Source organism: Dermacentor andersoni, chromosome 10 (genome assembly GCF_023375885.2).
Source record: "Dermacentor andersoni chromosome 10, qqDerAnde1_hic_scaffold, whole genome shotgun sequence".
In the NCBI taxonomy this organism is placed as follows: Eukaryota; Metazoa; Arthropoda; class Arachnida; order Ixodida; family Ixodidae; genus Dermacentor; species Dermacentor andersoni.
Window position 1 is genome coordinate 140,112,757 of NC_092823.1, and position 9,864 is coordinate 140,122,620.

The 9,864-nt window shown below is 46.5% G+C and overlaps 1 long non-coding RNA gene across 2 annotated transcripts; it reads right to left on the minus strand.

Annotated features, from left to right (window-relative positions):
• Positions 1-812: 812 nt before the first annotated feature.
• LOC140213626 (uncharacterized) lies at positions 813-3,802 on the minus strand. Of its 2 annotated transcripts, none has more exons than XR_011890538.1 (3): positions 3,561-3,802; positions 1,800-1,928; positions 813-941 (listed from the first exon to the last, which is right to left on the minus strand). It is a non-coding gene; the product is annotated as an uncharacterized lncRNA (long non-coding RNA). The 2 variants fall into 2 exon arrangements; XR_011890539.1 differs by lacking the exon at positions 3,561-3,802 and adding an exon at positions 2,101-2,225.
• Positions 3,803-9,864: the final 6,062 nt, after the last annotated feature.

Sequence of the window (9,864 nt, forward strand, 5' to 3'; positions counted from 1 at the left end):
CACAGTGGAGGAAAAGAACTAGGAAGCTTACCAGCAAGTATGTGGCCTAGGGTGGGCAACACAGCAACAAAGGTCAAGCGGAAAAGTCAGAGAGACTGAATTAATCTCATGGGTGGCGGCAATGGAAAAGAAACCTGCCATGAGTAACTACTTAAGGGGAAAAAACGAAATTAGGAAAGAAACCATTTATGATAACTCAAAGGGAAGCTCATTACTTTTCGAAGCGATATCGGGATGCCTTAGAACACGCACCTATAAAGCGAGATATAAGAAGGAAGAAGAAGCATGTGCTTGCTGCGGTAAAGCTAGGGAAACGACGGAGCATATTTTATTAGAATGTGAAGACGTCTATCCAGCGGTCGATTTAGGCACTGGCCTCCTTGAAGCCCTTGGGTTCAGCGGGAGCAGTGGTAAAGCAAACAGGTCCGCAATAGACATCAGTAAGAGGCGATTGGAGGATTGGTGGAAGAAAAGTAGGGAAACTACAAAAGACGGAGACGTACAAAAGCACAGTTCGCAATAGGGTATCAGAAAATTTGGACGTGGTAGTTCATAGTGGGGTTTTTTGTTTTTTCATTGGTTAACCTAGGTAGGATATTAAGCAGCATAGTAGCAAGAGCTTGGTGGCGCAAGCCACCGCCCCGTTCCAAAGGGGACGCTCATAACATCCATCCATCCATCCAGTTAATGCGCTACATGTCAACGGCGTTAGGGTGGCTAGAAGTAACGGCGTCGCATCGCCTTTCCCAAATGCGCTGGGAAATGCGATGCGTCACTGTCGCATTCATGTAAACGGGGCTGCAGTTGGCAATTTTACTGTATATCCGCGTCTTTTTGGCCACAGTCTGCTGCTCTGCGTCAAGCGCCTCCTGCAGCTGCTTGGCCTTGTCTGCTTTCAGCCGACCCTCTTTTGTCTGGCCGCATGGCTGGGGAAGGTCCACCTAGAAAAGTAGGCATTGTTACGTATATTGAGCATACTGTATGGTTTAAAACAGCGCGACAAGATGAGAAGAAAGTGAAGACGAGACAGAAGACAGTGCTGAACTAACAACTGCAAATTTATTTCCACTTGTCCATTATATATACACGTGGGAAATACCAAAATAAGCAGAGTGCGAAAGATAAAAAGAGTACAACACATACAGCCTCGGCTTGAATGCCGAGACTGTATGTGTTGTACTCTATCTTTCGCACTGTTCATTTTTTTTTTGCTATCTCCCACGTGTACTCGTATATATACTGGAAATAGCGGAAATAAACTTTCTGTTGTTAGTTCAGTGCTGTCTTCTGTCTCGTCTTCACTTTGTCCTCATATTGGCACGCTGTTTTAAACCATAATGATCATTGCTGTTTGAGCTAGTTGGTTAACTAGCTCAAACAAACCTTTCATTGAGCATACGTCAACCAAGTCTAATGTGCTCCATCTTATGCCATGACAAATTTGTCTGCACTGCGCACCAAGGGCAACAGGAAAGCCGATGTTAGGGAGTTTTACCAGACCGTTCTTTAGCCCCGATAACGATCCCATAATGATGCACAACGCGTGTTCAAGGCTGTCAGAGGGGAGAGGAGGCATCCTTATCGGATTCCTCTACTAAAACTCCCTACTATCACCAGAAGTAGAAGCAATGATAGTGGACATCAGCTACAAATTTCTCACGAGCCACTGCAAGGACAATGTAATAATTTTTTTTTTAGAACTGCTTGTTTCGTGTCTGCTTGCAGACATAAATGCCGTGATAAAGGTGCCCAGAAAATAACCCGCAAACATTTTTTACTTGTGGTTGCACATTACGTACCTGGAAATCTGGGTACAATTCAATCCACTTCAAATTCATTGTTGCTGCACACCCTTTCTTCTTTGTGCCTTGGAGGTTCATTCGCTTCTTCTCGTACACCTCCTTCGGCCAGTCAGTGGTGCTTGAACCCTGTAAATGAAATCAAGAATATTTATTTCTGGTGTAAACCTAACTAACCTAACCTAAAGTAATTTAAAGTAAATCCTCTTTACACTGCCTGTACACAATCTTTAAATTTGGAACGCTGCTGGATATCTGCATGAGACTGAAACGTGCGCAAGTGCATCACCATGTAACATACTTGGTCTTTGTTTTTCTCTCGAGTCTTTTTGTAGTATTCCGTTCCAAATATGCAGACTGGCGGTTTCTTTGACAACCACAAACGCTACATTGTCTGGAGAGATTCTGCACCCAGAATGGATCATGGAGAAGACGACATTGGCTGAAAATAAACACTAAAGACGATTTAATGAAGGTGCTGTTACGACTCTGCACCGGTGCCACCACTATTACGACTTTGAGGTGGTCTCGTAGCGCTCGTCACCCGTTTAGTGACAGAGCGTTGGTAGCGAAGACTCCGAGTCAGGCGTCGGTGAGAATAACAAAAGGGACTTTATACCCTATATACAGGTCATTATACAGGACATGATCGGATCGGCACTGGGGCCGAGAGCTCACAGCAAACGCGACTGTTCCCGCACGGCGACGTCCGGCGAAAACGCGTGACACATCTCACTCCAGTCGAGAGTGGCACTCGCTCCCGGTGGGTCGGCGGATCCCGTTTTCCAGGCGGTCGCGTCGCGGCTTATAATGGCCCGAGAAACCATTGTCACTCAAACGGCCCAATACAAAGCCAGCACTCGACGGTCGTCCGAGAGGTCCAACTAGCGACCGCGCTGGCCACCCCGTTCAATGTTGGCGGGCGCGGTGACCTCCCGGCAACGGGAGGTACGGCGCCGGGCTGTCTGGCACTTGGTTGCACGTTTGGACATGTCGCTCGCCGACACTTCTCCGCAGGACACCGCTGCCTGACGGCTCAGCATCTTGACTTGTCAAGGGAGAATTAGGGCGCTGTGCCTTTCGGCGCAGCCCCGGGTTTGTCCAAAGGGCGCTCGCAGGATAAATTCTGCATCTTGTAGATTCGAAATCCGGGCTGGTGGTAATGGCACAACAGCATCCCCGCCCTCAGATAAGGCGCTGGGAAGACGAGCTGCCTCCACGTGGCTCGGATGCCAGGCGCGCACGTTCGTCAGGCTCGTCCAAGTTCACGTCCAGTGTCTGGACGCCAGGTAACTTCACGTGCCCAGGTCCCACTCGCCAGGACAGGAGCTCTGCTCACCGCGTTGTCGCCAAGGCACCTCGACCAGCTCCGCTCGGTCGTTCCTAAGCCCTTGCTTCTCGCCACTGGTCCCGGTTGGTCGTTCTGCAGCTTGCAAAACCGACCGGCAAGAGGCAACACCCAACACGAACAAGTGCCCTCTGTCTCCCGTCAAACACCAGACAAGGCCATAATCCAAATCAACCTAACTAAATTGCTATCCCCCTTTTTGCTCCCGCTGCAACAAGAGGCAGGTGTACGATCTAGTACACAAGGCTCAAACAACCATTTTTCAAATGAACAACACACCAAAATATCAGGAACAATTAATAATCAGCAATAATAATGACAAATAGAATGGTCCCCTTGAAATTACTACTGCGTTTTACAATGATAAATCTACGCGCAGACCGAAACATTAAGAAGCAGTCGATACTACTTACATTTAGACGGCTTGTTCAGGTCTCTTGATGTCCGCACAGCATACCTCTCGTTGACGGCAGCGAAGGACCTCTCAAAAAGCTTAAGCTCAGCGTCTGACTTCAGGTAGCCATGGGAGTAGCCGTCTTCATGATGATGTAACCCTTGGAGGTACTTTTCGATCACCTTCTGTCGGTCAGGAGGCTCGCTCATCGTTGCATTCCGTCTGAAACAAAACAATGCACGCCGCAAATATAATACGCGCGCCAACATCTCGCTCACGTGGAGTGAGCTGATCTAGAGTCACTGGAAAAAATTTGAGTACCACAAAGGTCGGCATTTGACTGGCAACACTGAGCGGCCACCGCCATATACCTTCCAAGCCGACTGCGTCGCGGGAAGGCCGCCGTGTTGGAAGAGCTTGATATTCGGTGACACATCGGGTTGAGTATTGACTGAAGTACAGATACTTTGTGCCCGGAGATAATGGTTGCTAAGAACAAAAATAAAATGTTATTTTGTGCGAAGTCATACAGCCGGTGGTTGTTTTGCACGCCGATCGTGTTTACTGCTGGAACTGTGCTACGATTGGGGGCAGCAGCTTTGCGCTGCTATCGGGAGCTTATGCACGCGTTTTTTTTTTCCTTCCGCGGAGCGAGCTACGAAGAAAACATTTCGTCACTTCGAGCTGCAATGAGGCAAGCTTGCGCTTTTGGGCATGAACATCGTGTACCACCGCCGGCTTCTATTGAATGTTTCCAAGCAGGACGAAACTAACACCTGACAGTGTCACAGGTACGTATGTTTATTGTATAATTTCACAAGCTACATCGGATACATTTAATTTAGATTGTAATCGGGTACCGTGCGTTCTCGACTCTGCCGGGCGACTTCGTCCGCCGTATACGCACACGACACACTGCGACTGCCGTGTGCGCACCGGTGTTTGGCCGTGATCGTAAGACGATCTGTGCACAGCAGGTGTAAAAACCAACTTCGATGACCATTTTGCGCACTAAATCTTGTGGAAGGCCAATATGAGCCATTTGCGTGATTACAGCAACGTATATGTACTTCTGTACACTGATAATGAGCGAGAGTTTGCTACATTGTGATTTATGAACGCGGCTGTCAAGTGCGTTCATGAGCGGCTACTCTTTTCAACTTATTTATGGCTGTTTTCTTAGACTGCCAAGATTTGCTGCCTGTGTAAAAAAAAATAGGCAGGAACGCCCGCTGCTGACGCAGCACTTTTCTTTCTAAGTTACATGGGCGATGTATAAAATTGTTGCGCATTTAGAGCGGTTTATGTAACATGCATCGCTTGATCGCCTTTTGGATCGAGATTTTATTGGAGGCCCGGTTTTAAATGTTTTTAGGTTTGTCGACGATTTTTTGATCTTTTTAAAAGATCGTAATGACATTTCTTTTGAAGATTCTGTACGACAGGTCTTAATGACCTTTAATGACCATGGTAAAGGCCTGGCTTTTACCCATGAACTTCCGCAAAATGGCGAGATACGTTTTTTAGACCTCAGGCTGAGAATAGCTAAGGGACACACCGGTTGGGCGTATTTCCCACGTGCAAAGAAAGAACTTTTGCCCTATGAATCGTCTCATTCAAAGACCGTGAAAAGAGCAATTGCATCGCTCTGCATAGAATCGGCGCTTCAAAAGTCCTGCCCGCACGAAATGCTTTTTAGCTTTGACTATCAGGTTCGCAGGCTATTGGCCGCAGGCTTCCCTTGCTCGGTCCTCGTAGCTGTCGCTGAAACCCTCCTCAAGAAATTTGGCCCCCGACGAATGAAGGCTGCACCTGAACGCGTGAAGACCAAACCTAAGGTGATGCCATACATTCATAAGGTTTCACACAACCTCAAAAAGGTGTAGAAGCGTACGGTGAGGGGCTAGTTGGTATGACATTATGGGAACAACGAAAAACTGCGCGAAAAAGAACAAGACAGAGAAAGAATCACACGACACAGGCGCTGCGCCTGTGTCGTGTGGTTCTTTCTCTGGCTTGTTCTTTTTCGCGCAGTTTTTCGTTGTTCCCATAATCTCAAAAAGGTGGCCAGCAGGCACAACGTGCCGCTTGTTTTTTCTGCGCCAAACAAATTGGCGAGGCTGTGCCCCCGCATTTGCAGTGAAGGTCAACGCGGTTGCAAAAAGCAGCATGAAGAAGTCTTCGTCAGGTGTGCCCTAGGAGTGGTATACTTTATTCCCCTGTCCTGCGGCAAGTGCTATATCGGGCAGACGGGGCGTTGCCTCAATGACCGCTTAAGGGAACACGCTCAAAACTTAACAAAACAAGACAAACTTGCGAATTTAGTTTCGCATGTGATGGTTTGCGAGTGCGTGCCACGGTTCAAAGAAGCAAAGGTTCTGGGCAGAAGTGCAAGCGCTAAAGCTAGAGTTTTGCTGGAAGCTTTCCACATACAAAAAAGAAGGCGGGTCTGTGCATCAGCGATGTTTCAATAAATTTGTACTCGGCTGAGCGCACACTTCTGGGGAAATTTGAAAAACCGTAACGTATGGCTTTTCTTCAGTTGGTCATGTGTTCACTTCTTGCTGCTTGGGTGTTTTATCATTTCACTTCGCGTGCATGTTTTCGATATTGCGATAAAGAAGGCTGGTGCAGTTCGGTTGTGCGCATGTGTTGTGATTCTCTTAAATATAGAACTTTTCCGAAAAATAAACCAGTTGTTAGTAGCGTTTCCTCGTCGTCGTGTCGTCTTTTCATCGTGTATCCGTCCTTTTTAGCGCTACCATCAGTTTTAAAGAATGCATAGTGACACAGTGAAACTAAAGCTAATGGGTGTTCTGTTTTGTATTTCTTGTTATGCATCAAGCTCAACATTATTTGGGTATGCAGCGTAGCATTTCAACATAAAACATAATATGTATGCTGACTTCAATTCATTGCATGTGCTCGGCTTACAAGCTCAAAACTTGAAGCATGTGTTGTGAATATCACCTTGCCGTTGGTTTCAACCTCAAAATGCGTATGTATAAATGAGTAAAGGATAAGTGGAATGCCCATCCACTCTAGGCTTCTCAAAGTCTTCAGCACAAAAGTGGTCCTGCAAATGTTTGTTGTATGGTTAGAAGTGTGATGCTGGTCACCCTAACGCTGGGCTGTCCAAGGAGGCTCCCAGGGCTTTCTTGAATGAAGCCCTGTTTCAGACACGTGAAACAAGAAAAACATGGAAGGTAGCTGTAATAATAAGTTGAAAGATTCAACTAAAGAGTCGAAGAATACGTTATAAAGGTTTACAAGTTTACGCAGTGAGACAATTAAAATAGCTCAATTGAGGTGTAAACGCGCATGTGGCCGCCAACACGCAGCTTCAAGGATGGCTAACATTTAACCCAACTCTATTTTTCTACCAGTGCCAACACAACTGCACAGAAAGCGGCCCTTATGTGGACGCACGACATGCACTGACCATGTATTTATTGACTGCGATCGTCACAGTCTGCGAAAAACAAGTGCCTATGGGTCGAGTAACTCTAGGCGAGAGCGCGCTCACGTGCGCGGAGAAATAATGCGAGCACCTGGTGCACGTGAGGACGCGGAATTCTTGCGCGACAAGTGTGCCTTCGCGTGCCACGACCACGGATTAACCACGTGTGTTGAGCAACAAACGCGTACACGTGTACCCGCGTCAAGCGTGCAAGACGCGAACGATCCCTGCAATGAACTCCTATTTTCGTGGCATCGCTAACACCGCGTGCACTTCGCTTAAATATCTTCTAAAACGCTGCCGAAAAGCACAAGCAAGGTGTACTTATACTTCGCATACGCGGGTGTTTTTTGTAGGCTCGAAGTTCTCCCGGCCGATTCTGCGTAACCACGCAGAACGACGCTCTCGGTCATTTTTCCCGGTCGGAATCGAGAAAAAAGTATTTCCAGACTCGGTTCGGTGTCTGCATCCGAAGGCGCAGCAGCCAGGCATGAATTCCTTGCAGTCAAACGCGAGCGCGACAACCGAAACACACAAAAAAAACGTAGGGAACCTGTGCTTCCTGCGCTCTAACTCAGCCGGCCCGCCCGGCGCTTGGAAGGTATATGGCACCCCAAAGTCACGTGGTACGGTTGGGCCAATGAACGCGTCGGCGGCACGGGGAAAACGAATGCGGTACTCTGAAATTTTTTCCAAACTTATCCGAACTGAAGCGCCGCACACCGACCGCGCCGCCAAACAGAGGGAAAAAAAAAAGAAAATGGTGATACGTCATCGAGGCGAGGCTTCGCCCCCTGCACGGATTTGTTGTGAAAACAGTCGCACCCCTTGTACACCTTCATGTTCTTTGCCGCGTGGGCCGCCAAAGGTTATTTTTGGCGACTTTTAGTAATGAATTAAAATTTAATCCACGTTCAATGAGAAAAACATGATTCCAGTTAGCCAATACGATAGGCAATCTTTCCATCAGCAGGGTTATCTCGATGCATGTTCTAAGCCCTTGTCTGTCCCATTCTTTTGAGTTGTGCCTTAGCAAACGTGTAATTCTTCTGTGGGACGGGCCAACGGACCGTCCTAGCGCCCTTTTTCTTTGTCTGTTAGAACTACATTAATCCAGACGATATCCTGTCCGTCAGACTGGGCTGGGGATTGAGACAATCAAAGAGTGAGACAGTGTTTCTCAATTGTTCAAGTTGTAATTCATTTGTTTTATCTGCCATGTATCAGCATAGAAACGTTTACCTATAAACGTCATCTTGTTCATTTTAGTCTGCCTCGCTTCCCGTCTGCATTTGATCATCGCTGCTGATCATCACACTAGAGACTTAACATTTCAGCAAAGAAAGGAGAAGCAAGAAGAACCGACAAAGAAAACTTTACTATTACCTTCGTCTCCTGCACTATAATCTTCAACCGGACTCTTATGCTTTCTCAGTTAAGGCCCTCAATCGTTTGTTGCAGTTCATCCCTGCAGTGTTGCTGAACAGGACAATGTCTTCTGCAAATCGAAGGTTGAGATATTCGCCATTGATCCTTCTAAGCCTTTCCCGTCTAATATATTGAGTACTTGAATAATACTTGAATCATCATCATCATCAGCCTGTTTTATGTCCACTGCAGGCGCGACCTGCAATTACCCCGGTCCTGCGCCAACCGATTCCAACTAGCACCCGCGAATTTCCTAATTTCATCGCTGCACCTAGTCTTTTGCCGTCCTCGACTGCGCTTCCCTTCTCTTGGCACCCATTCTGTAACCCTAATGGTCCACCGGTTATCTAACCTGCACATTACATCACCTGCCCAGCTTCATTTTTTTCTCTTTATGTCAATTAGAATATCGGCTATACCCACTTGCTCTCTGATCCCAATCAATCCCTTTCTGTCTCTTAATGCTATACCTAGCATTCTTCGTTCCATTGCTCTTTGTGCGGTCCTTAACTTGTTCTCAAGCTTCTTTGTCAGTCGCCAAGTTTCTGCCCCACATGTCAGCCCCTGTAATATGCACTAATTGTACACAATTGTAATTCAATGATAAGGGTAAGCTTCCAATCGGGAGCTGACAAAGTCTGCCGTAAGCGCTCCAACCCATTTTTATCCTTCTGTAAATTTCCTTCTCATGGTCAGGGTTCCCTGTGATTAATTGACCTAGATAACGTACCCCTTCACAGACTCTAGAGGCTGACTGGCGATCTTGAACTCTTATTCCCTTGCCCCGCCTATTCATCATTATCTTTGTCTTCTGCATATTAATCTTCAACCCCACTTTTACATTCTCTATGTTAAGGTCCTCAATCATTTGTTGTAACTTGTCTGCATTGTTGCTGTCATCGCCAAACCGAAAGGTGCTGAGATATTCGCCGTCGATCCTAACTCCTAAGACTTCCCTGTTTAATAGCTTGAATACTTCTTGCAAGCACGCAGTGAATAGCATTGGAGAGATTGTGTCTCCTTGTCTGACCCCTTCCTTCATAGGTATCTTCCTGCTTTTCTTGTGTAGAATTAAATTAGATATTTGTAGATATTTAGCAGATATAGTAGATATCTGTAGATATTTTCCAAGGTATTTACGTAAGAGTTCTGTGCTCCTTGATTACGTAATGCCTCTGACTGCTGCTATAGCCACGGAATTAAATGCCTTTTCGTAATCTATGAAAGCCATATAGAGAGGCTTTTCTCGATAACCTGATTAATGACATGGATGTGATCCATTGTAGAGTATCTCTTCCTGAAGCCAGCCTGTTCACTTGGTGGACTAAAGTCCAGTGCTGCCCTTATTCTATCGGATATTATTTTGGTAAATATTTTATATAGTGCTGGGAGTAAGCTAATAGGCCCATAATTTTTCAATTCTTTAACGTCTCCC